Consider the following 27,911-nt stretch of genomic DNA (forward strand, 5'->3'; position numbering starts at 1 on the left):
CAGCCCTGGGTCTGTAGCAGTGCCATCCTAAGCAGAGTTATACCCTTCTAAGTCCACTGAAAGCACTGGGTTTGGAAGAGTGTAACTCTGCTTAGGATCATACTGTGTATCTCCCAAATTTGCGCCTGAAAGCTAGAACCAGCTCTTTGAGAAGGAGTTCACAAAATACCACATACTAGGGTTGCCGGGTCTCTTGAGTCCCCCAGTGGGGGACTGGGATCCTGGCACTTACCCTCTGTGTTCTCCGGAGCTCACTCAGCAGCCTGGTGATCCTAGCACCTGAGGGAGAAACCACCAATAAGGTCTACATAGAGGTCCTTCAGTAGGAAAAAAAAAACGTTTTACGTATTTTTCACTTTATTTATTGCACTACAATCTTTTCCTTTTAAAAATCTCTTCAATAAATGTTACATTTCGAAATTCACTTCATCAGTTTCCAGCATCGACATGCTTCGCTTTTTTCAAATACCTTTGTGAAGCTCAGGGTACTATTATATTATAGTATTATATTATCTGACGAGATCAGGCTCACCTGGCCTATCTAGGTCAGGGCACACTGCCTACTACTTGTTCCTTTTAACCAGAGGAGTCAGGGATTGAACTTTGGACCTTCTGCAAGTAAAGCAGATATTCTACCACTGAGCCATGGCCCCTCCGCATACAATATCATGGGATGAGTCCATTTGGCTGCCATTGGATCCTACACACCCTAAATTATTCCAGGACAAGAGCTCAGAGCAGTGACAACAATCTGAATGAAGGCAGAAAAAGAAAAAAAAATCCCCCCCACCCCACACACCATAAATATCTTATTTTCTTGTTTTTCTTCTATAAATATTTTTTCCCAGGGAGCACAGAAAAACTTCAAAGCGATTATCTAACTAGTTGCCTGCATCTCACCATTGGTAGTGAAGTCCTTTTCAACCCCAGACATGAAAAGATTTCTGCATTTCTGAGATAAAGGAGCTCGGATGGGATGCAGAGATATTTGGGTCCAAGCAGGAAAATCCAGCTGGCAAGCCAAAATGGCATCACTTTTCACGGGTATTCATCCTGTTCCTTCTCAGTAGCGCTCAAAGTGCTGTGGCTCTTCATCAGAAAAAAAAAATACCGAAATGAAGGATACAGAATAGTTTGCTTTGTGCATCAGTTTTGTGCTGTAGAAATGAGAGGGAGAACAAGTGACAGTTTAGGAGAGATGCAGACTACATCGACACCAGCAAACCTGAATTGGCTAGTAGTCAAGCCTTCCCCAAAGGGGACCCTGGACATCCCATTTTTGCAGAACTGCTAATTAGTCTCTATATCTGAAGATGCATTAAACTGAGAGTCAGCTACTGGTCTCTCTACCACGGAGCCAACCCAGCCCCTTGATATCTCTGCATTTCCCAGAAGTCCTTAGAGAAGAAGCAGTCAAAAATGGGTTACGGCTTTTAACATAAGACACGCTTTTAGGCTATATGTGGTTCCTTTTACTTACATGCAAATATCTACCAGTAAACAAATACAAGAAGAAAGGAAACCTGGGAAGGAAAAAAAATGATGAGTTCCCCTCTCTCCAGGAGCAAAGAAATGAATATGCCCACTTCGTCCAATATCAGTGTAATCCTAAGAAGAGATACATTGTTCTAGACCCATTGACATGAATGGATTAGAAGGGTATAACTGTGCTTAGGATGGTACCATCTTTCCTATTCTGTCTTGGAGCCAAACACCTGAACCAATCGACTCAGCTAGACACCTGGGCTCAAGAAGGCACACCCCGTGGCAGTCTGCTGTTTGAGAGCAGATGTGACCATTTAGACAACCTTCAGGCTACACAGCTATTGTACTTCAGAAGCTTAGCTTTCCCTGACCTTTAGATCCAGTCTCCTCTATGGATCACTGCCTAAAGGAAGCATCTCTTCTGAGCCCTTAGCAGTCCATTAACTTTCTGGATTGTATGCTCAAAGCAGTGATACTTGAGAAATTTCTTCTGCTTTCCTCTTTCAGGACTTCTTCTTTCTTGCCTGATTGACTCTGACAAGCAGGGCTTCAGGATAGCAAAGGAGCGATATTCAATTGTGCTAAGGAAATAAATGCCTGTAAAGAAAAATGTAGAAAGAGACTTTACCATCTTGAATACAACTTGGACTATTATTGAATGTACAACTTCAGCCAATTACTGGGATACATGATTTTTGTACTCATCTGATCTATTTATATTGACTTGTATTGGACTATTTATGGAATGCGATCTTTTGTAAGAACTTTAAAGTATTTATTAGTGTGTGTGTGTGTGTGTGTGTATAAAAGAGCACTTCATCACTTTGCACTTGAAAAATTTATACTAATATATGATATTATCCTAATCAGACTGATTTCCTATCTTGATCCCTGCAGTTGTGGGTCTCCACCCCTTTCTTTCTAGTTTTATACCAGGGGAGCCTCTTTACGTAATCCTCATATTGCTGACAGGGGGGCTGAACTTGCTTAAGTGGCTTGCTTAAGTCTGTCCAGGGAGAACATGGCTGAGGTTAGAACCTATAATTTAGTCATTTAGACCACCACCACCCCACTATAATATTTACTTTATTTTGTATCACTTTTCTTTTTTGCACTTGTATCACTTTTCCTTTTTTCAAATAAAACCTACTATATGCAATTATATATCTAAATGGGGGGGGAGGAGAATACCTGGAAGTGATATCAGTGCACTAGGACAATGCTCTGGTAAAACCATAGAGTTTGGATTAAATCCTAGAGCATTGTGCTTGTGCAGTGACATCCCATCCCCCCCCTGCAGCCCAGCTGAGTGGCAGAAATCAAACTAGATGGAAGGCAGGAGGTCTCCCACTGAAGCAGGGGAAGGTCTCTCTAGTTTGAACACACCAATATGCATTTTTTGCAGGTGCATACAGCTTCAGTACACTACATGAAAACTGACCACTGGGTTTTTCAGGGTTCTGGTTCAGATGTATCAAAGCTCTAAGCACATGCAAAATAGTGCACTGCTTTGCCTCTTGCAAACATAACAACTGCACATAATGGGAGCATTACAGATAGCACATACTTCTGATGTGCACACTACCAGTTTGTGTAGGTGTAACATCTGTAGGGCTAGTACCATTACCAGAAGGCCCTTCAAAGAGCTCTGTCTCATACTTGTTACTTTATTTAAAAAAATTATTTTATTAAAACAGAAAATAGCATTAGACTGTAGAAAAAATATCAAAAGCAGACGACTATATAACAGAAAGGAACATTAGACATAATGTCAAAACAAAGTATGTTACAAAGTATTAAAACTACAGAATAATATAACAAAAAGTAACATTAAAGAATAAACATAATACCAAAAACAAAATGTATAGCAGATTATTAAAACTACATAACATTTCTCCTCCCCATCCCTTCACTTAGTTGTGCTAAAATACATTATACTCTCATACTTGTTCCTGAACATGGGCAGAACTGTCTCCAGTCCACTGGACAGACCATTCCATAATGAAGGGGCTGCCAGACAAAAATCTCTGAATGGGTGAAAACCATCTTCATCTCTCTCAAGGAAATGATGGAGAACAACAATCCCTGGCAGGAGGGCCAAAGTGTTTGCTCACATGGAGAGAGGCAGTTTTTCAGGGATGAGGGCACCAGGTTCACCTCTCATTGCTCTTTCTTTTAGTAGAACGTACTGCGAAATGACTCTATAACTTAGTGCTTTTAGGAAATTGTCGCCTGTACTTTAGTAAAGAACGCCTCAAGTAACAGCTACTTACGATTTTCTTTCTGTAAACAGAAAAAGTCCTGGGCAAAACACAACTACTAAATTCTATTGATTTTTTCCCATTGTAGAAAAATTCAACCCTGGTTGCACGCTTTCGGCAGAATGCTGCAGAAAGCATAAAAAAGCTGATCTATATGACTTGGCCCTTAGGCTACCATCACCGCAGACAATGTTCCCAGAAGTACAACCACTTATGGTTTTCTTGAGGCAGAAAAAAAACCTGGTAACGCATTCATTAATTTTACATTTTCCACTGCTTCTTAATGTTCAACCACAGAAAAACCCAATTAAACCTATGAACACACTTTGAAGCCATCACAGCATTTATGCATTTGCAGGGCTTAAGGAAATAATGCCACAGTAGCTCTCAGGTTGCTTCGAGTGCTTATTATCATTTGTGGCTGCTGTCTACGTTTTACAGGGAATCAATATTTGCCTTTCAAAACTGTTCACACGCCTGCCTTCTCTGTAAACATTAAAATAAAGGTAGCCATAGAAGTGTACAGGAGCCTGCTTTCTCTCTCTCTTAAAGTTGCAAAGAAGTTTACAGTGCAGTCCTATGGAGAGTTACTGCAGTCTAAGGTCATTGACTTCAGTGGGCTTAGACTGGAGTAACTCTGCATTGGATTGCACTGTAAGTCACTTCCACATAATAACATCCACAATTAGAGTAGTTAAGGATGAAAACCTATGATGCTGAGAAATTCACATACCCACTCACCCCCCCGCACCACTAATTAGGGACAACTGCAAATGTGGCAAAATTCCCAGAAATAGCATGCAATATACACAAGGGGTATTACACTGGGACCACAAATACATGTAACAAAAATAAATGTGTGATCATCAGATGGGATAATCACTCTGTTTTCCTGTATGGAAAAGCATTCCATGGAAGAACTCTGTCGTATGTGATAGATCCAGAGGAGTTAGCCGTGTTAGTCTGTAGTAGCAAAATCAAAAAGAGTCCAGTAGCACCTTTAAGACTAACCAATTTTATTTTATTGTAGCATAAGCTTTCGAGAATCAAGTTCTCTTCATCAGATGCCTGATCCGAACTCCTCCGTGGAGGAGGAACAGGGCTTGGGTTTTCCACACCGTTTGCCTAACCTAGACAGAGTAACCTTTCTCTGAGAGATTCACAGACTCACTGACTTAAACAGAATGAACACTTTCTCTCAGCACTCGGACTAAGAAGTGCAGTTCGCTCCGCCCCCTAGGGTGTGGCTACTGTCCAATCACAGCACACTTTGCTCACCTGTCCCCTCCTTCTCACCCCAAAGGCCTGTATGTCAAACAGTTCGGATCAGGCATCTGATGAAGAGAACTTGATTCTCGAAAGCTTATGCTACAATAAAATAAAATTGGTTAGTCTTAAAGGTGCTACTGGACTCTTTTTGATTTTGTCATATGTGAATCCGCTTTGGACTGTAGTGATTTAGGAATATTGACAAGGGAGGACCTGTGAGAAACTTGCAGGGAGATCCCTTCAAGGGCTCCTGCTTTCTCCTCCCATTTCTGATCCTGCCCCCAGCCACTGTCTCCACCCTCTCCAGCCACTGCCTCCTCTTCAAATCTCTTTCCTTCCACATCTATAAAGGTTAAAGGGTGTTATTTAATCATTGATCTGGCACTTGCAAAACATTTTTCAGACTTCATTATATTGGCCCTCACAGCAAACCTGAAAACAGAACTGAGGCTGACCGTCAGTTGTCCCCACTGTCGCTTGGTTCATGTTTGCCCTCCAAACCAGGATTGTAAACAATTATGCTTCGAACTGTGGTTGGACTGAGAGAGAAGTAAAACCCATAGTAACCCATTTCAGTGGAATGGGAAACTATCATTACGCATCAAAACAGAAGCAATTGAATCACAGCATCTCCGTGGAGGAGGAACAGGGCTTGGGTTTTCCACACCGTTTGCCTAACCTAGACAGAGTAACCTTTCTCTGAGAGATTCACAGACTCACTGACTTAAACAGAATGAACACTTTCTCTCAGCACTCGGACTAAGAAGTGCAGTTCGCTCCGCCCCCTAGGGTGTGGCTACTGTCCAATCACAGCACACTTTGCTCACCTGTCCCCCTCCTCACCCCAAAGGCCTGTATGTCAAACCACAGTAACAATGTAAAAACACATTAACCAGCATAAGTAAAACACACAAACGTGACAAAACATTACACATGGCTTGACACTGGGGATGGCAGCTCAGGGATAGAGCATTTGCTTTGTGTGGCACCAGTCCTAAGTTCAATCCCAGCCACCTCCAGAGAGAAAGGATCACGTAGCAGACTATTAAGTATTGAGCTTTTTTCTCATAGTGATTTCAGCCAGTAATGAATTCAGCTCAGAACAACATGTTTATTGAAGGCCAGAACAGACTCAACTTTTCTGTTCTTCTGCTTTGCTGAAGTACGAACTCTTGCAAAGCAGACCCAGCCAGACACAAATTATACATTCAGTGTTTTCAGTCGGCTCTACTAATAGTTCAGAAGGAGAACGGTCAAATGGCTGTTCAGATTTGAATGCCCCTTTAATTCTGCAAGTTTCACCCCAGAATGTGAAGCTTCTCACAATACTACCATATAAGCATAAAATCTGCTAGCTTTGTTATTCCTACAACATCTCATATGATCTAATGGATAGATTTTTTAAAGTATGGGGTGTTATTGACAGATGATTTTATACAAATTTTCCTTCAAAATTCTGTGTATCAATTCCAAGGGCATATTATGCCAGATCCATTTCCCTTTGTCTTCTGGAGGCACAAAGTTTAGATCTTTCTTCCATTAGATCAGCTATGAAGGAGTAAGCCACGGAATCTAGTTTACAAGGTGACTTCTCTATATTGATTTTCTTTGTGTTGTCCTTCATGCAGCAATGCCATAAAACCCATCGTTCCTATGGCACAGTTGCAAAAGCTGGTTAAAACCTTTGCAAAGTGTTGTCGCTGAAAATTTGTGTGTGGCAGGAATGCCCCCTATTGGTAAATTGCATGCAAGATACAAACAACAGAATTTGGACTTTAATCCTGGTTCAAGTTTTTAATCTTCAAAAGGGCCATTTGCATTCCAGAGTTTGGCAGGAGCGCCCCCTAGTGGTAAGTTGTCTTCAAAACGTAAATGGGTGAATTTGGCCTCTTGCAGTTCAATCATTTAAATGAGTTCAATGCTTACCCTTCCTTCACCGTATTGATGTGAGACTCTCTTTCCTATCACATTCTCACTTTCCCACCAGTCCAAAGCACATATTATATTTGTCATGGGGATGCTGTTGTACAAGCTACCCATAGCAAGTGATCCCTGACTTGTTTGTAGGATGCTGTATAATCCAGCAGATCCACACCTTTCTCTTATAAATCTCCTTATCCTTGCCCTACAGCTGCAGGCATAATGTGACAACAGGCATCCACCTGATAATTAATTCCACATGTTATGATTTGGATAAAGTTCACCAGGTGGCTCTTTTCAGCAGCATCTTCACAGCAAATGTAACTCGCATGAGAATCAGTTTCTTCTGTATAGTATCCCACAATGCCAAGGGCATCTGCTGAAATAATTTGGGGGGGAGTGTCACTCAGAGATCACTCTGGACCCCTTGCTGACTAGCTGGAAGTGGGTAAATGTGTCCAGGTGCATGCAAAATCAGTTAATTTAGGATTCAGGGGCAAGCAGCCCTGTGACACCTACAGACACCCCTAAACACAATGTGAGAGCTAAAGAAACATTAAATAGTAGCAACATTAATAACAGCCTCCATTACAGGCAGCAGAACATCCTCATAACAGGGGATTCTTTTCTGTGCTGTCTTCACTGCAGGCAAGCTGTCCCACTGTTAAATCGTCTGCCAGCGGATGGAGAGAGGCTTCCTCAACTGCAGTGGTCCCCAGTGCGGCATCCATGCATTGGAACAGGAAGCACTTCAGAAGACCCCAGGAGGCATCACCTTTGGGTGTGCAGAGGCCACTTATTCAGATACAATTGCCCCCTTCATAAGGCGATGCTTGATTTGAAACCTCGGACCATTTGGTAATTGTCCTTCATGCAGCCATTTTGTAGTGGTGCACACTGTCTTACCCAGGGCTTTTTTTCTGGGAAAAGAGGTGGTGGAACTCAGTGGGTTGCCCTCGGAGAAAATGGTCACATGGCTGGTGGCCCCGCCCCCTGATCTCCAGACAGAGGGCAATCTCAACTCCCCTCTGTCTGGAGATCAGGGGGCGGGGCCACCAGCCATGTGACCATTTTCAAGAGGTTCCGGAACTCTGTTCCCCCGCGTTCCAGCTGAAAAAAAGCCCTGGTCTTACCTCAAAATTCCAAAAGTGCCCAGCAAGCTCAATAAGGTTAAGGATCATCACATGACAGAGTACTCAGGGAGATCTAGTTTCCTTGAAATCTGAAGAACTTTCAGGGATGAGGAAAGGACTAAGATTTATGACCACCCTTTGTTTTGGAAACTCTATTCCAAAAATAGAGTAAGAAGAGAGTGCTGTTTATCTTTTTTTTTTTAAATATAAAACCCTTAAACATCCCCAAGCCATGTTTCTACTCCAAACACACCCTGCAAATAGTAACACTTACATTACCAAAAGGGTGAGTCCATAAATTGTCAGTTTAAAGGGCAGTGCTAAGAACTACCCCTTCTGGAAACCAGGCCTTCTGAACCAGAAATGCTCAGAGTTCCCATCACGAATGTACAGGGGCCTGCTGTCATGGTATGGGAAACAATATAAAGCAGAGACGGAAAAACGATGGTACAATGTACGGGACAGAAAGATTTGCATGATGTTTTTTCTTTGCACCATTGTTTTTTTCTCTCTGCTTGGACCCTGTATTGGTGTCACGAGCAAAAAAGTTTGCCATATCTTATTTCGTAAGAACGTAAGAGGTGCTCTGCTGGATCAGATGTGAGATGCCAGATCAGCTCACAGCCTGCTTGCTAGTCCTGAGCAGAGAAGCCAACCTCTCCTTGGATTCTTTGGCTGCCCACGAGGGGCCTGATGAACAGGGCTGGGTGTCTCGGCAGCCCTCCCATTCTGCCCCTCCCCCCACACCCACTGCTGTAGTGGGGGGGGCAGAACGGGGGAGGGGCAAAAGTTTATGGGAGAATAAAAAATCAACATCTTATACAATGTTTATGAAGACCTATGAGGTGGCTGTGAAGGCCGCAAAGAAGGAGTTCTACACAGTCTCCACAGCATTTGTAAGCTCCCACCCAGCTCAATTATTTAAAGTAATTGGCTCCTTAGTATCCCTCTCTCAGAGGACTTGTAAAACTATTAATTCGTTTTTTAGACGTGAGGCTTTTGGAAGCTGTTTTGCAGATAAGATCTTGTCACTTCACCAGGACCTGTTGGGCGCATTTGACACAGTGTGTGAACTGGAGGCCCCTCAGTCATCTTCAGGTCCGACTGTGGACCAGTTCAACTGACTCTCCCAGGATGAGGCAGACCGGATCCTGCAAACTGTGAAGTCTACCACTTGCCTCTTGAACCCATGCCCGTCATAGCTGGTGAAAGCCAGCAGTGAGGGGATATGGGTTCCCTTGATGGAGATCATTAATATGTCCCTAAGCTCTGGGACTTTCCCAAAGGTTTTAAAAGAGGCAGTGGTACGTCCTCTCTTGAAAAAACCATTGTTTGATCCTGCTGATCTGGCCAATTACTGCCCAGTTTTGAACATTTCGTTCCTGGGGGAGGTAATTGAGAGAGCGGTGGCTGAGCAGCTCCAGGTTTTCTTGGATGATCTCTTTATCCTGGACCCGTTTCAGTCCAGCTTCCACCCTGGCCATGGGCCGGAGATAGCATTGGTCACCCTTATGGATGATCTACAGTGACATCTAGACCGAGGCGGGTCAGCATTGGATTTAACAGCAGCATTCGACACGATCAACTATGATCTTTTGGTTCACCTCGTCAACGTGGGGATTCATGTCACTGCCTTACAATGGCTGCTCTCACGACTGGGGACAGAGGGAAGCACTAGGGGAACAGGTGTCATCATGCTACCTGTTGGTATGCGGCATCCCACAGGGAGCGATTCTTTCCCCTATGTTGTTCAATATGTACATACACCCCCTTGGTCAGATAGTCCAGAGCTTTGGGCTGGATTGTTATCAATAAGCTGATGACACCTTGCTGTATCTGATGTTGGACAGCCAGCCAGATGCTGCCTAGATGTATTGGCCAAGGGTTTAGATGCAACAGCTACTTGGTTAAAGCAGAGCTGATTGAAACTAAATCCAACGAAGATGGAGGTTCTGTACCTGGGCCATAGGTTGATGGGTAGGGGGATCCAGGTCCCCGCCTTTGATGGCGAGGTGTCAACGCTTGCACTGATGGTTAGGAGTCTGGGTGTGATTCTGTATGCCTCACTTTCAATGGAGGCTTGGCATTTTTTCATCTTTGTCAGATCAGGCAGCTTGTCCCCTATCTCTCTGCCCGCGACTTAACTACAGTGATACACAGCACACATACATCAGGTGCTTCATCAGCTGTACTGGCTACTGGCTGAATTCCGGATCAAGTTCAAGGTTTTGGTTATGACATTCAAAGCCGTAAGCGGACTGGGTCCAACATATCTATGGAACCATCTCTTCCCTTATGTCTCCCAGAGGGCTTTGTGTTCCTTTGGCCAGCCCAAAGGATGTCCGCCTGACCTGGACTAGAGCTAGAGTATTCTCAGTTCTGGCACTGGCCTGGTGAACCACTCTCCTGGTTGAGATCTAGGTCCTGTGGGATCTACTATAATTCCGCAGGGCCTGTAAAATGGAGATGTTCTACCAGGCCTATGGCTGAGGCGGGCATCTCCTCATTTTTGGCCCCACTGCTTTGCCTCTGCTGTGTTGACTCTCTGGCAGTGTCCCTCCCTACCTATACGGTGAGGTTTTTATTTACAGTTGCTGCATTAACTGATTCAACACCATGTTTGAGATCTTTAACTGACTTGGTTTTTCGACTGGTTTTGTTCTATGTTATTTATTACGTACTAAATGTTGCCATTGTGACCCGACCTGAGCCTGCTTGTGGGGAGGACGGGCTAAATACCTAATATAATAAACAGATAAATAAACTGTGTACTTGTCAAAATGATGTATCACTAGGATTTTTTGATACTCGGGTCTTTTTTCTTGCTGTTGCACTCCATTGCTGAAAGATGCAGAGAAGGCCAATGAAAATGATCAAGAGGTCATTTGAGTCTGCTGAATTTGTTTGTGTATGAAGAGGAGGGAGAGAGGCATCTATTGTAAAAGGAACAGTCTGCTGGCTCCACATGCTTTAGACTGATAGTATTTAGAGGTATACCTCTAAATATTTAGAGGTATACTACTTCTGCACATGGAGATCGTTAATGTGACTAATATTAATACCTGCATTCGTCTAATCCTTTTTTATGTAATGCCATCTATGCTAGAGAATATAATTACATCTCCCTCAAGTGTATTCTGTAATTTACTTACATATTGAACAAAGAATTACTAAAATGGGTCAGTCCTTGATCTCCTGCTGGTCATCTATATTTGGTGTGACCACAAAGTTTAGTTCAGTTTATTTATAGATCACTTTTCAACTAAAAAGTCCCCTGGCCATTTTGCAAAGATGTGCAAGAAAGATTTCCCTCTTTCAACACCATTAAAAAGTATGCTAACATGATCGCGTAGAGAACATTTAAAAATCCCCAACACCATCTGATTTTTTGCCCTACTTGGACACAATCTGGCAGGTCTCTATTTCTGATGTGAAGTACAATAAACAAGGAAGTGGTTAACAGAAAATTTTAACTGTATACAAATCTTGCTTTCCTGTGTTCACAGAATGGCACCAGACAACAACGGTTTCACTCTGCCTTCAGACACCTACAGAAACATCTGGCAATGCCAAACCTCACCTCAGAAGAAGTTAATTAGAACCCAATTAAGTAAATTGCTTAGTCTGAGGCCTCAGAGGCACACAAAAAACATGGCATGGAATAAAAGGCTCTCCAATTCACTTTCCATTAGAAAAAAAATGTTGTGCATGAGATATTCTCAGGAATCAAAAGCAGTTATCTGCTCACTCCATGTCAAGTTCTAAACACCCTTTCCCCCCCTCACATTAATGATGTGTATTCCCTTGCATTGTATGAGGAACAATTGGGTGGGTAGCTTGCAACTTAGAAAACCTTTGAAGGGCTGAATTGCAAATACAGAGGATGCGTTTAGAGCTTGATGGACATACCTGAAGATGTATGTCTCATTCTGAAGAAGAAGCCAGCATAGAGAGTGTCCTTGCTGGGTGACCTGGCTGGTCCCGTCACTAATTATGTAAGCCGCTTTGGGTTCCCATTGGAGGAGAAAACAAATTATAAAATCCAATACAGTTGAAGAAATGCTGAAACAGAACATAAGCAATTCTAGGGCTGACAGCAGACGTAAAACACAGGAAGCTCATTAGACTTCTAAAACAAGACTTTTAAACTATTATTTGTTTTCCTTTTATGACGCTACATCATAAACACTCATATTTTCCTATTGGATTAGGATCATTTAACTCCTGTGTTACGTTTTGGGGCGAAAATAGCCTTACGTGACAGCAAGTATGGGCAGCGGCTACAATGGAAGAGACTGAGCATGCGGATAAGAAAAAAAAATCCTAAGGCTTCAGCGGCTGCTACAGAGTACGCGCCGTTGCGCTTGCGCATGCTCAGTAGCAAGCAGTTTGACGGGCTGGCGACCCTTGCGGAAGAGAAGCCAGGAGATGGCGGTGCGTGAGAGGGTTGTGTAGAATCGCACGGCATCCTCCGCAGCCATGATTCCCAGGGGGACGCCGGTCCACGGTAAGTGACTCGTGAGTGCTTGCGAGTCTCCTGAAGGTTGTCTGTATCTGAGTTTACTCATTCCATAGCCGCTTGGTCCTCCCCGCTTGTCCAGTCTATAGTAACTCTATCGCTGCTTCAAAACGGCCCGTTGACTGTCCTCTGGAAAACTGGGAGATATGCGTGTGTTAAACAGCAGCGTTGACTTGAACCTCTTGTTTTTAACGCACGCAAACTACCCCCCCTTTTTTTCTTTTTTTCTTTTCAGGTTTGCGCAAGAGGCCGGGCCGGGTTTCGAGCGCCTCTCGCCAGGCTCGGAGTGACAGCAAGTATGGGCAACGGCTACAATGGAAGAGACTGAGCATGCGGATAAGAAAAGTCCTAGGGCTTCAGCGGCTGCTGCTGAGCACGTTGAAAGGGCGGGTGGGAGCTGCGCAGCTTCCAGAAAGCAGGGCAGAGCAGGCGGTTTCTTTAAGGAAAGGAAGCGAACGCAGTTTTCCCAGTAAGTAACGAGAAGCTCCTCCTAACTTGGTTTTTAACCTGGGCTTTCTAGGAGCCATAAAAGGTCTGAGAGCCCTGCTTTTTAAATATTCCTTCAAATTGCAACTCCACAAAGTAGCAGAGATACTGCTTACTTTAGAGCTGTATGCACAGATTTTTTTTTTACCTGGAGGTAGTAGCACCACTATTCATGAACCATGGGGGTGGGTGGAGGTGCTTACTGAGTTATTAGTGATGTGAGATATCTAGGCAATACAGGTTAGCCAAGACAGTATAATTGGGCAGTTAAGCCGTGTTGCTCGGGGACATGTAGAGAACATGCTCATTTATTTATTGTTGTTATAACTGATTTAGATTTTATAATGTTTTACTATGGATAATTGTATGAAATTATGTTTTAAATGATGTGATCCGCCCTGAGCCTGCTTGCGGGGAGGGCAAAATAAAAGTCTAATAATAAATTTTAAAAAATGTCTATGCAATAGTTCTGGAGGATGCTGGGAAGAAAGGAGCAGGCTGTCTGAAAGGGAAGGTGGCTTTTTATTTGTCTGTGTTTATTTATTTATTTTGATGTTTATACCCTTGGTTTTCTCCCCCCATGGGTAACTGAAGCAGTTTATAGCGTCATTCTCCTCATTTTATCCTTACAACAATCCTGTGAGGTAGGTTAGGCTGAGAGTGTGTGACAGGCCCAGGGTCACCCAGTGAACTTCTGTGGCAGAGTGGAGATTTGAAGTGGAGTCTACCACATCCTAGTTTGAAAGTTTTGCTTTTGACGCCATGCTGGCTTTCATTAATGCCCTTATAATGCTGTGTTCAGTTGCTCCGTTCCCAAAATTGGGAGGGAGGGACAGAAGGTTTAGGTAGATTTGTGTTATCTGATAAGGCCTCCAGCACTCTTCTCCTTCATGATTTTTAAAGTGAAATAGGAGCCCAGTGGTACCTGAGAAATTTAACAAGTTTTTCCAGGATAGGTTTTGATGGGTAGTACGTTTACTGAGTTGTCTTGTTTTAAGTATTTTCAATTTGTCCTGAGCGGTCTCGGAGGGAGAGCCTTATAGAGTCAAAAGGTGGCATCTCAGTTACCCGAATACCTCCTATGGGCTGTAAGAGGGAGTAATATGTCACAAGCATAGCCCTCATGTTTTCTTTCATTATGGCCTTATTTCCAAGGGTTCATGGGGAGGTCTCCCATCTATCCCTAACTGGATCCAGACCTGCTTAGCTTTTGTAGGGTTGCTTTATCATATTATTAGTATTATTTATTAAATTTATAGTCTGCCCTCCCCCTGGACGGGCTCAGGGCAGCATCCCACCCTACTCTGTAAACTTGGATTAATCGGACAGTGCCAGCTCCTAAGAATGGGTTTGGAGAAGGGGGAGCGCCTTGTTAGTTGGCCATGAAGAGCTATATTTTTATATATAATGCAATCAAATATATGAAAACTGCTCCAGTCTAGATCTGTGTAGCTTGGCAGGCAGGCACCACTCTAGGTGCGCTCCGTTTGTTGGAATGGTGAAGTTTGATAGAGTATCCACAAGATGTCACTGTGGGGCAGGCTCAGCAAGAGCAAAATCTGCATGCCTTCGCCATGTGCAGTTTTTCAAAGTTATACAGAGCTGAGCTGGTGATGATGCAAAAGTTATCCCTGTCTGAAGCTTTTCTGTGTGTGGAGGTTTGGAGTCTGAAGCTCAGCTTTAGGGAAATAGGAACGTAATGAAGTTGTTTGTATAATTGTCCCTACTCTGGCTTTTGTCCTTTTCCCAGGTTTGCCAAACGAAGCAAAATAGAAACCCACAGTTCTGTGCATCTGAGAATCCTCTTCTGGAGGAGCTGACTTCATTTTGGACCCGGGGTAAGATTTTAATTCATCTAGAAAGCATGATTGGGGTCTGTGAGGTCTCATTGAGTGATTCCATCATTGGACTTCATGCCTGCACCCGTTATGAGCTTGCATGATCCAACAGGATAAATATGTACGGTGTGATGATGAAAAGAAATCCAGATTTTATTTTACTATTTCTACTTCACTTTCTTCTCTAACAAGGACCTGAAGCAGCTTACAGCATTGTTCTCTGCTTCTCTTTTTTTTATTCCCACAGCAACCCTAAGAGGTAGGCCAGGCAATGAGAGAAAGATGCTTACGTGTTTCTCGTCCAAGGGCCTCTTAATAAAGTGAGCCTGCTGTAGTTTCTTGAAAATTGTGGTTTTTGTGCACAAGTCGGTTCTGGGAGACCCAGATGCAAATCACCACTTAACCATGAAGCTTGCTGGGTGATCTTGGGCCAGTCGCTCACACTCAGCCTGTCCTACTTCACAGGGTTGTTCTGAGGATAAAATGGAGAAGGTGGGAATGATGTTAAGCCACTTTGGGTCCCCATTAGGGAGATAAGCAGAGTATAATTATAAAAGATAAAGATTTCCGAAGAATCAGTCATAAATCTTCTGCAATCAGGGAGCTGTTTATACACTTGGAAGGGGTCTTTCTGTTCTTTAATGTTGAATTGCAGTACTGAGAAATTTCAGTAGTTTTGAAAGCCCTAAGAGGTGATTAGAAAACGCTCTTGCAAAGGATGATATTTAGTCTTTTTAAAGCACCCTTTGAAGAACAAAACAGGTGATAGTTGAAGATTCTCTCTGAACATTCATTTTGCAAAGAGACCTCTCAACAGAGGCCCAGCACCAGGAACCATTCTTTAAAGACGTTTATAAGTCTTGGGTGGAGAATTTTCCTGTCCAATTTACATCGGTGTGTTTGTTTGGGCCAACAGGGTTTGGAGACGCTGGGTTCAAAGATGCTCCTTAGCATCTGCCGTCTGGTAAGTAGTTCAGGATGATGCTTATTTGAGCGGCTTGTGGTAAATATAATAATCTCTTGTCAGTAATGTGTGGGTTGCAAAGTAAAATGTCTTTCATTTTCAGGGCAGGCTGAAACATAGTGGTTGAAGAGGGATTAGGCTTTAGTCTCAACGTCATTTTGCTGCTCTTATTCACGGCCAAAGGGTTTTTAGATGTGGCTGCAGCAGAAAACAACCTTTATTTTGTGTATATTCTACTCTGGCCCTTTCTCCTAAGGAGTTTTAGGGATTCCCCATGCAGCATCCCTTTAAATTAGGCTGTGCTGAGAGAAAGTGGCTGGCAAAAGATCGCCCTCTGAGCTTACGGCTTGAAGCCCCAAATGCTCATTATGATGTGCATGTTATCGCCATGGGGACTTGCAGCCATGCAGCAGCTGCAAATTCCTCATTGCCTCCGTTTAGAAGTGCCCACAGGGGCCTGATTCAGATCAGGGAGATGAAGGGCTCCTGCCTTCCCCTGACGCTGTTTTCCTGTCTCAAACGGTGTGGGCAGGTGTGCATGTGTGAGGGCAGCACATTCACTGGATACTTGGGTGTACAGCCTGCCCCCTCAGGACAAATAATACTCCCCATGCCATTTCAGGTGGGGAAAACAGAGCAGCAGGTAAGGCAGAGTAATAATAATAATAATAATAATAATAATAATAATAATAATAATAACATTTGATTTATATACCGCCCTTCAGGACAACTTAACACCCACTCAGAGTAGTTTACAAAGTATATTGTTATCCCCACAACAATTACTCTGTGAGGTGGGTGGGGCTGAGAGAGCTCCTGGCAGCTGTGACTGACCCAAGGTCATTCAGCTGGCTTCAAGTGGAGGAGTGGGGAATCAAACCCGGTTCTCTAGATTAGAGTCCCGTCGCTCTTAACCACTACACCAAACTGGCTCTCTTCCCCTCCTGTGCTGCAGCGTCAGTCCTGATTGGGCCCCTATGGCGCTTCTGAATTGCCATGGGAACTCAGGGCTGGTGTCCTGCGGCAAGTCCCCATTGGCAACGCATGTTAAATGTTATGTGGCTGGGCCCTGAGTGGGAGTTTTAGCCCAGGTTCTTGGGCAAAGCCCACCAAGATCCAAGGCTCTTGGATCCTAAACAGGATTCACCAGTTTGATGGAAACAGATGTGGTGCAGTTCAGCTCCTACAGTGGGTTTTGAGTCCTTCTGACAGTGTATTCCCTTGTTGTTCAGATTATCTTGAGACCCAAGTGAAGACCAGAAGAGGCTGATGTTGCAGGCCTGGGATGGGACAAATTTGATAGGCAACTCAAGGAAGTGAGGAATGCTGTGTGTGGTAAGGAGAAGATTTCTAGCTAGTCTGTTGAACAGATTTTGCTCTCCATTAAGGTTTGATTATTCAGACTGGAAAGAAGTTCTTCCCAGTCCACCCCCAAAGCAAATCTTCCAACCATAACTCCTAAGTGCAGAATTACTTATTTATTTAAATTTGTATTCCAACCTCCCCGCAACAGCAGGCTCAGGGCGGATCCTGTTTATAGACATTGAAATTACAAACACAATTTAAAATACAATAAATACAATATAAATATTTAAAAACAAACACGAGCAGCACAAACAGTTCATTAGTCCATTTCCAACTGTCACTGAAAAATAATTAAAGAAGAAGGAGACTTCTTTTTTGGAGGTGGATGTTCTAATAGGTGGGCCCCGTTTTACCCTTTTTCGGCTGGTGGGGGGCCCACAATTCTTAAAGGCGGAAAGAGAAAGGTAAACTTGACCTCCTCAGTCAGTTGAGGTGCTAGGTGAATGTTTTTCACTTTGTGCTTTTGCATAGATATTTAATCAGTTTAATCAGCTTTTCAAATCCATTGTAACCAGCAGTTTTATCTCATTCTTCCTTGCCCTCCAGAAAAGCCTGTGATGTGATGTTATCCCTGTCTGAAAGCTCAGCCCTGAGGGAAAATACCTGTTGACTGAGGCTTGTCCATTTTGCTGTCCCATAACAGTTTTCAATAACAAGTCACAGCGCATGACTAAACCCTGTTAAAGTAAGCTCACGCTGGCTGCGACCATGTCGTTCTTCTTGAAAAGGGTCAGCACTCTGCCAGAAAATGTGATCTAGCACTTCCATGGCATGTGTTCAGAAGCAAACGTGTATGCAAGCCTCTGGAGCACATTTGAAAAAGAGCTGTTTTCTGTGTCATCTTTGAACTTTGAAAAGCATTTTTTTTTAATTTGGATTTTCTTGTTGGTTGCTGTTAGCTAGGTGATACGTGTTTATATGTGTATCTAAAAACTTGCTTAACTTTCTCTAAGCAAATCTCTTCTTTAGCAAATCTCTGCTCTGAGAGCATCTGTTCATGGCAGAGCAGAAATTTACACTGCTCCTGCATAGAGAGTATGGGGTAGGCATAATTGCAGATATAATGTGAGCCCCGTGGCGCAGAGTGGTAAGCAGCAGTAGTGCAGCCCAAGCTCTGCTCACGACCCGAGTTCGATCCTGGCAGAAGTCAGGTTCAGGTAGCCGGCTCAAGGTTGACTCAGTTTTCCATCCTTCCAGCTCAAGGTTGACTCAGCCTTCCATCCTTCCGAGGTTGGTAAAATGAGTACCCAGTTTCCTGGGGGTAAACTGTAGATGACTGGGGGAAGGCAAGGGCAACCCACCCCCCGTAAAAAGTCTGCCAAGAAAACATTGTGAATGTGACGTCCCCCCATGGGTCAGTAATGACTCGGTGCTTGCACCTTTACCTTTTTAATGTGAGTTATCTATGACTGCAAACATCAGAGTACTCCAAAATGGGTATTTTGACCAGCAGGAGGTGTTTAGATGCTTGCACCACCTCTAAAGGCATTAAAGCAAAGGGGGAGATTATCTCCTCCCTGTTCCTCTTGTTGAATTGCTGTTTGTTCTGGGTGGGGGGGACTGGGAGAAAGTATTCTAGTGATTTTCAAACTTTTAACCTTCAGGGAACCCTTTCCACTTCCACAGCATATTTTCTGCCATACCCTTGATGTGCCTTCCAAAGAACTTCAGCATTGCATGGGATTCTGGGACATGCCCTGTGGCAAAAAGTCTTTTAATGTGGGTTGTTTGCCAAGTTGGTTGGACCCCACTGGTGCCTTGCATGAATGGAGACAGTACACGTAATGTTCCTTGCGGCTGTGCGTTAAAGGCAAGCAAGCTGTTCTCAGAAAGTTAGGCTGCCATTCGTGGTCACTGCACTGAGGAATCTTAGATAAGCTTGCTTCCCCGGAATACAGATTTATATCATTCTTTGAGCGTTTGCTCTTGAATGTGACATTTACATATATATGCGAATATAGCCAAGAGGTAAATTGCTTCCTTCTTGGGGAGGATAGTTTGTAGTTTCTCACCTTTGTTGATGGCCTGATTCCATCTGATGTTTTACAGTTGCTGCAATGTGGGAAGAAAACAAACTGACTTTGCACGAAACAGGTATGTTATGGGGGAACATTGGTACTTTTGAAATATGGGGGGGAGGTCTCTCTTTGTTATCCCTGGTCTTGCCTTTCTGGGCAGCTGCAGTAGGGATTAGGGCTGTAAGATGCACCTCTTCTGTCTAGGATTTCTCCAGTAAGTAGTGGGTTCCCTTTCTGCTTCCTAAACTGGAGTCCTTTAAAAAAATCTCCTGTGATCCAAGTTGTGCTGTTTCCTTCATTACAGAGCAAGGAAACAATGGCCACTTGGAAAGTATTGGCCAGTCTACCATGAAAAGTAGAACAGCCAGTCTTTGTGGTGGAGGGCAAACGGGTGGGTGAGTAGGTGGATGGAAGTATTATGCACTTACAGAATTTATTGTCACAGAAGGTAATGCAGCAAGGCTTTTGTTAAGCACATTCCTTTCCTGATGTTAAATGCCTTGCTGTGCTCTCCTGTGCCCAGTTGCTCTTAATTCATGTGTACATGTCTTAAATGTCACATGATTGGCACATCTTTAGGGATTATTTAATTAGGAGATATGATATGGAGAGAGTTTGCTCCTGAAGCCACACGAAAAACAAAAATGGAGAGAATGGGGCTTGGAATGTAAAATAAAATGTTAAGTAACTGGCTGGTTGATTGTGGGTGTGGTTAATTGATGGCCGCCCTTTTTTCGGCACCATCAAAATGGCAGCTTCATGTGGACACAAGATGGATGACACCCAGAGAAGGTAAAATTACTATCAGTGGGCAGTGTGTGGACTCTATACAGTAGTGTTTCTGTGTGGCTTACACATTTTCTTGGAACTTACAGTCCGTGAAAGTCAGGGATCCCAAATTTTGGCACCTTTGGAATTCTGACATAGGGTGGTGGCCACAACTGTAAAATGGCTGCCAGTGCAGACAGAGCCAACCGCAAAATGTCAGGGAGTGAGGTTACACATAACTCACATTTCCAGCAGAAGCTCTGTTTTAAATGATCATATTGTTTTAAGATATTTTCTTGCTAACACAGCTTATCTTCAGACATGCAGTGAAGATTCTTCTGCTATGGTGCTGAAGAAGCGTCTTTAAAAATCTGCACTACCTATTAGATGTCCAGTGGCCGCTCAAAAATCCCTATGTTGTCCTGACCACTTTCTAAAACACTTGATGGAGTCCAGGAAAGTTGTCATCAGGCGCCATGGTTCCCACAGGTGCCATGTTGGGGACCTCTGGTTTAGCCGCCAGCGTAAGCTTAATGGCAATATGCAGTATTGGTTTAAAAACAGGAATGGACTTTGGAGTGGTTCGTCCCGGATTAAAAAGAACCTTATATTATTTAGGAATACCTTCTGCCATAGTTACTATTAATGTTTGATCTGATTGTGAATGTTTTATTCTGTTTGAAGTGATTTCTTTTTGAAAGAAGCATGAATAGGATACCCGCTCAACAATGCAGCATTATTTATTATTACTGGTGAGTAAAGTTAACTTCACAGTCGGGAATATCTAGTCCCCTCAGCATAGTTCTCTGGAAGGCCTCCAGTATAGTTCTTTGGCTTCAGCTACAAAGTCTGGACATGTGAATTATTACAGTAGGCTTAATAACTGCCATTGTTCCCTGGCATATCCCCTTCTCCTAAGGAGTGCCTCATTTCCTTCCCTGTTCAGTGTAAGATCAGATTTATCCAGATTACAGCTCCTTGTGCTCTTGGCAATATACTTTTACTACTGGTACTTCACCAAGCGGAGGACAACTTTGAAATCCCACCCTCTGCCCCCCAGTATTTTTTCCCATGATCCTCTCTGTTTGCAGGTGCTTGAGCAGCCCCCGCAGCCTTAATAGACAGAGGAACATCTTTAATCCTAATCAGACAATTTTTGAGGATTCTTCCTCCCTTTTTTAGTATATACCTATTTTCTGCCTACCCGAGGAGTTCTCTGAGTAGAGGGACAGGCTTCTGCCTTGTCTATACTGGGCAGGGTGGTGGTAAGGACAGCATTTTTGCCACTTTCATCATCTGCATGGGGATAACTAATTTACTATTATATATAGTGCAAAAGCTGGTCATATGATTTACTGATCAGGTAAGGCAGACAAGCCCTTATTGTGCCCACTTGCGAACACATAGATATGTTGTTAATGGGTCCCCGCATTAATCTCTGCTTTGCTTTATGATTCATTGTGATGCAGTTCCTCACAAATTTGTTACAATAAATGTGTTAGTAATAGGCATCCAACAATATTGACAAGTAGAGGTGAGCACGAACTGGGGGGAAAACGAACCGTGTGGTTCGTGATTCGTGATTCATCCCATTTCACGAACCATGAACTTGCCCCAGTTCATGAACCAGTTTGTGGTTCATGGGGGGCATTTCACCCCTGCCATCTTGGATCAGCTGCTTGGTAGGGAGATCCCTGACAAGCAGCTGATTGGGGAGTGAAATGCCCCTTTCTGTGCTGCTTCGCAGCAGCGGGGAAAAGGACATTTACCCCCCACCAGCCCAGTTCATGACGAACTACAGTTCATCTTGCAGTTTGTGCCCATCTCTATTGACAAGTGATGACTTGTCCTCTCCATGCTGATGATCGGCCAGTATATCCCATCATGTGAGCTACTCTGGTGTTCACAGCAGAGTGGCTCATAGAATATGGCTACGAGTTTGTGTGTGAAGGTAGTGGTTTATCATACAAACTGGAAAAGTTCTTCCCACTTACCCCTCAGGAAATCTTAACAGCCATCGAGAGCTAGGGAGTAGACTAGGATCCTGAGGACTTAGGTTTGATTCCTGACTCTGCCATGAACGCTTGCTTGGGCCTGTCACGTGCTCTCAGCCTAACCTACCTCACAGATTTGTGAGTGAAAAATGGAGAGGAGAATGATATAAGCCACTTGAGATCCCCATGGGGAGAAAGGCAGGGTATAAATGAAGTAAAATTTTTAAAATTCTGATCTTTATATTCCCCCCCCCATCCCGTCCCCCCAAAAGCCTGTGATGCTATGTTATCCCTGTCTGAAAACTCAGCCATGTGGGAAAATGCATATTGACTGAGGCTTGTCCACTTTCCTGTTGCTGAAAACTGTCACGAGACTAGTCACTGCACGGGTCTGAAACGGTCAATGTACTGCTAGAAAAATGAAATCTAGAAATTCTCCGGATTACGCTACTGCGTATGAGGATGAGGATGCATTTGCTGAAGAGCCAGGCTAGTCTTAGTGATGGCATGAAGAAGTTTAACATTAATATAGTTGGGGATTGAATTAAGCATATCCTTTGGTTCTGTTTTTAGAATTTCTCTCTTCTCTCCCCCACCCACCTCCCCTGCCATAGCATAAAATCAAAGTATACTTTGTTGGCAGCCAGCATCCAAGAGCACAAAAGCCACATGTTGATCAAATTTGTCCTTTGTGCTCTTGGATGTTGGCTGCTGTCCATATTCTGTTCAGCAGTCCATTGTTTCAGTGTATTCCGGTTTAATTTCCTCCCCTCCATTTCTAGGTGCTGGTGGTTAAAATAGTCTGGAGAACAGAGCTGCCCTTTCCTGTGTTTTGCTTCCCTGCTCTAAACATCAGGTGCCTAATTCAGGCAACGTACAAGACGACAGCCAAAGGCTAAAGAGAAATGTGGATGATGAAGAAGCTTGCCTCTCAGAGGCATGAAGTTCTTACGAAGACGCTTAAAGGGTGTGGCATCAAATATGCAGCCATTTTACTGCCTTTTGGATCATTGTAGGGGGGAGGATCAGACAAATCTTTTAATAAATGAAATAAATTAACTTTGAGGCTGACAAGAAGGCTCTGGATTTCTGAACTACTGTATAGGGGTGTGCACCCCCCCCCCAAATATTCGGGTTTCCCACTTTGGGTTTACCACAAGCGGGGTGGGTGGGAAATTCGGCGAGCTACTTCGGGTTTGGGTATTTAAGCCGATTCAGGATTATTAGGGAAGATTCGGCCATTGTTTCCGATGGGAAACGCTGCTCCTTGCTAGCTGAGGGCCTGGGGAGGAGCATTTTCTTCCCTAATAAACCCAAATTTGCAGGGGACCCTCTCACAACCCTCCTCTTACAACCACCCAAGTTTCAGGAATATTGAACTTTGGGGGGCCATGTTATGGCCCCCTAAAGAAGGTGTCCCCAGCTGCCGCTGCTCTCCATTGTTCCCTATGGGGAAAATGGGGTGGAGGGTTCCTAGGTCACTGGGGGTGGCGTTTTGCAAGCAAAGTGCATCAAATTTGCAGGGGACATACACGTACCTGTTTTCTCACAACCACCCAAGTTTCAGAGAAATTGGACTTTGGGGAGCCATATTTTAACCCCCCTCCCCCCCGAAGGTGCTCTTAGCCTCCATTTTAAATCCTTGCAGCATTTTAAAAAAAGCACTCTTCCTTCCAACAAATCTCCAATGGCTGGAAGGAGAGCTGCTGCAAGTTTGGCCCCTCTCAGATTCAACCCTTCCTTCCCTGATCCCCCTCCCTCTTCTGACTCATTTTACTCCAACCCCCTCCTCCCCCTCCCATCAGCCATAGGGAATAATGGAGATTGGTGGTGGATTGGGGCACCTTCTTTGGGGGACCATAGTATGGCCCCCCCAAAGTCCAATCTCCCTGAAACTTGTGCCATTGTGAGAGGACAGGTAAGTATATATCCTCTGCAAATTTGGCACATTTTGCTTGCCAAATGCCACCCCCAGCAACCTAGAAAGCCCCACTAGCCACAAAAGCACTGTTTCCTCTTGCCATTCTTTAGGAATGGCAAAGGAAAAGCTGCTTCCACGCTACCCTAAACTTACCAAAGCATTCCAAAGTGCTTTGGTAACCTTTGCTTTAGTATTTCCAAATCGCTTCAGCAATGCTGAGGCTGATTCGGGAATGCCAAAACATTCCGAATCGGGCCCGATTCGGATTAAAAATTCGGATCCCAAACCCAAAGCGCAGGTCCCTATCACCATACCCCTGTGCTGTTTAACTTCCTGGTCTTGGGGACTCTGTCCACTTTGGCTTGTCTGCTGGGAAATACCTGCATGTTTTTTCTACAACTTAACAGTTGCAGAGGATTCTGCAATGCTTCTCTTGCATATGCAAGAGTGTTTGGCATGACTTACTCCGGATGAATGGAGTGTGTTCCCTAGAATGGACCTATGACTCCCCCATTGCTGTCTAATGCAGAGGACAGTGAATCACGGTGGATAAAGATGCCTTTGGGAAGCTTTTCCTCCATTTTTTTCTGATAACAGCCTTTTGTGATAGAAACATTGTGGAAAAGCCTAAGTCAGCCTTACTTACCACTGCTTTGCCACAAGGGCAGCCTGGACGACTGTACAGCCGTTACTTGAGGGTGGGGGTGTGTGAGAAATGAGCAATGGGCTTTTGGAAATTATGTTAATGAAATATTCCAGGCATCAGACTGTTCATTTGTCACTGCTCAGAGGGACAAAGCTGCTTTTGATAGCGGAGGATGTCATGTGGAACGATTTACCCTTGCTGGTATTCATTTGCTCTCCCAGCCAGTCTGTTAATCTTCTGTTGCTGGTTAATGTTCGTGCCATGGGTTGGCCAGGGGCTGTATCAGGTTGCTTTATCAGTGAACAGAGGTCAGCTGCCTCAAACCTTGGCAGGGCTGGCATGAACCAATTGAAAGCCCATTTGAAACTGAGCAGTGACTTGTGTCGTACCTTGCCACAAAATGCAAAGTACCTGCTGCTGTAGATGTGGACATGAACGTCAGCCTCTCCTACTGCAAGAGGCTACAGGAGCAGAGTCCTGCTTTTTTCGATAGAAGGCTTTTGGATGAGGAAGAAGTTTTGACAATCCAGTGATGGAGAACATCATCGGGTTTCCCCTCTCGAAACGTTGCTCTGATAACTACATTTGTCAAAACAGGAATGCAACTACGTGGATTCTAAGAGTGATAAAAGAGCTGGGGTGGAAGCTCGGTATCTGGAATTCGTTGCTTATCCTGCAAAGCAGGTTTTTGCAGTTGGATGCACAAGTTGAAACACAAAGTTGAAGCACGTGAAAAAATTGTTGAGTTTTTTTTTTTTTTAGGGGGGAGAGGCATGGGTTTAGTTGAAGATAGAAGCCATCTCTGTGCCTCTGTGGCCTCTTGTTTCTGGTAGTGGCGTGGCAGGCAGGCTCTCCTAAAATTCCACAGACTCCTAACCAGCAATGCCTCATGGCTTCCTACATTCATAAATGCAACTGCCCCCTTCTGGTCTTCAAGTTGCCTAAAGTGGCTGAGGTTGGAGGCCGTAACATCTTTCCCCTCCCCATTATTCTCATTATTTAAGACTTTCATACACAGCAGTTGGCAAAGAGCGAGGCCAGCTCCAAAGGTCCTGTCGCTTAGTGGGGTTGCCAAGAAAGCAACCTTTCCAGAAGTCCCAAGCTGGATTCACAGTAGTCCTGCCACTGGCCCTGGACCCTAATGCTATTTGAAGCAACCCACCCCTTCAGTTTCTGTACATGTGAATGGTTTGCTGTTCAGTCCTGTGGGAGAGAGAAAAGCACTGTATTTGGTGAGGGCAAAGCTTGCTTTTCACATACAAAAATCCTAGGTCTCCCATGAAGGCTCATCCGGTCATAATGAGGATTTTGCTGCTTGATTGCCATCAAAACCTATATTTCATAGAATCATAGGGTTGGAAGTTACCTCCAGGTCATCTAGTCCAACCCCCTACACGGTGTAGGAAATTCACAACTACCTTCCTACACCCCCAGTGACCCTTGTTCTATGCCCAGAAGATGGCAAAATATCGTCAGGATCTCTAGCCAAACTGGCCTGGGGAAAATTGCTTCCTGACCCCAAAGTGGCAATCGACATTAGCCTGGGCATGTAAGAAGAGGGCACAAGAACTAAGCACTGATGTGACCCTGCCTGCCCTCCCTCTCGTGATCTGCCTTGGTTCACAGAATCAGCATTGCTGTTCCTGCTCTGCTTAAAAACCTGTAAAGGAGAGCCTGCCATCTACCAAGGAAGCCTGTTCCACTGAGGGACTGCTCTGTCAGGAAGTTCTTCCTAATGTTTAGCCAAAAACTCTTGCTTTAATTGCAACCCATTGGTTCTGGTCTGACCTGGGACAACGGAAAACAACTCAGCACCATCCTCTGTATGACAGACCTTCAAGTACTTGTCACCTCTCAGTCGTCTCCTCTCCAGGCTAAATGTGCTGAGCTTTCAACCTTTCCTCATTTGACTGGTAAATCAAGGAAGCCCTAAAAATACCTCTTCAAAGCAAACTCACTGTTGCTTATGTTACAGATTGTATCACTGTTGTCATACAGTAGGGAGGGGGAATTAAATACCAAAGCAAAGAAATTAATATTGGCAGAACAACCAGTACAGTTGTTTCCTTATCCACTTAAAATATTAGCCAAGTTGCCATAATGGCCTCTGATTTTCTCTGAACTAGGGTTCTTTTTCTTTTGTAGGTCCAAAAAGTCCCAGGTAATGCCAACTATCTGCTAGTTCTTTGCTAGGGCTTTAGTTTCCTTAACACGTCTAAGCTCTCTTAGAGAACTCTTGTGGTTTTATAACCACAAGGGGGTTGGGGATGGTCTGTAATCTCTGCATCTCCAGAAAGACTACTGGGATACGCCCACTGTCCTCTTTCTAAAACCAACTGCTGTTCTGATATGAGGTGGAGGCAAAATGGGGATAGATAAGGTACCACCTATATAATTCGGCAAGACTGTTTTTGCTGACAGAGAAGTTGGGTTTTGTTGACTGAGGTTGCCTAGTAGACACTTCCTTTCAAAAGCCCTGAAGAAATAGCTTGTCTTGTGTTACACACATGAAGCTGCCAGACTGAACTAGACAACTGGTCTGTCATGGTCAGTATAGTGAATTCTGATTTGTAGCAGCTCTCCGGGGTCTTAGGTAGAGGTCTTCACATCTCTTACCTGATTCTTTTAACTGGTGATCCTAGGGCTGTTTTGCTACTAAGCCACAGTACTTCCCTGAGCCAACCAGGAAGAGTTATTTTTCCATTTGGCTACTGTGACACTTCTCTAGTGACCCCCCCCCTTTTTTTTCAAGTCCATCTCGGCAGCTGCATGCTCTTTTACCTGTTAGCTCATACCACTTTTCCATTTCATGTTGCTTAAAGCATATAAGATGCTGCAAACAGGTATATGGTGTACAGTATGCTTATACTATACGATTTGGGATTAGCGGTGGCTCCATGTTTGATGAATGTTCAGTGGCAAGTTAGGCATGGAAGGCCCTCGGAGTATCTGCTCATCTTGAACATTTTCAGGCTTGCGTCACACGGGCACGTTCTGAACCCGGTGCTCGTTTCAGTAAACTGAATCCACAGCTGAAGCGATGATTTGTCCTTCTTGGCTGGTGCAAGTTTATTGTTGCATGTCTTGTACATGTAGTCTTTTGGCCCAGCAACCAGAGTTTTGTACAAGCTAGTTTGTTCACATTTGCATCATCTATGGAGTTTTATATGGAGGAGAGAGCAACATGTGTGTCTCAGCAGACACCTTCTTAGAGGATGCATTTTGCTGTTGAGAATGAGATGTTGAAATGCCTGCTGCCTGCGGTTTTTAAAAAATCCCTGAGCTATAATTTTTAAAAAAGCATTAACACTTGCTGCCCAGGTT

General features: G+C 44.0%; 1 long non-coding RNA gene and 1 other non-coding gene across 3 annotated transcripts; both read left to right on the top strand.

Annotated features, from left to right (window-relative positions):
• Window positions 1–12,469: 12,469 nt before the first annotated feature.
• On the top strand, window positions 12,470–23,084 carry LOC129329259 (uncharacterized). Of its 2 annotated transcripts, XR_008596940.1 has the most exons (9): window positions 12,470–12,575; window positions 12,823–13,056; window positions 14,824–14,911; window positions 15,828–15,875; window positions 17,108–17,210; window positions 17,787–17,925; window positions 19,290–19,334; window positions 20,711–20,778; window positions 22,803–23,084. It is a non-coding gene; the product is annotated as an uncharacterized LOC129329259 (long non-coding RNA). The 2 variants fall into 2 exon arrangements; XR_008596939.1 differs by lacking the exon at window positions 17,787–17,925.
• LOC129329493 (small nucleolar RNA R38) lies at window positions 14,676–14,751 on the top strand. The gene has a single exon (XR_008596981.1). It is a non-coding gene; the product is annotated as a small nucleolar RNA R38 (small nucleolar RNA).
• Window positions 23,085–27,911: the final 4,827 nt, after the last annotated feature.

The sequence above is a fragment of the Eublepharis macularius genome, chromosome 4, assembly GCF_028583425.1.
Source record: "Eublepharis macularius isolate TG4126 chromosome 4, MPM_Emac_v1.0, whole genome shotgun sequence".
NCBI lineage: Eukaryota > Metazoa > Chordata > Lepidosauria > Squamata > Eublepharidae > Eublepharis > Eublepharis macularius.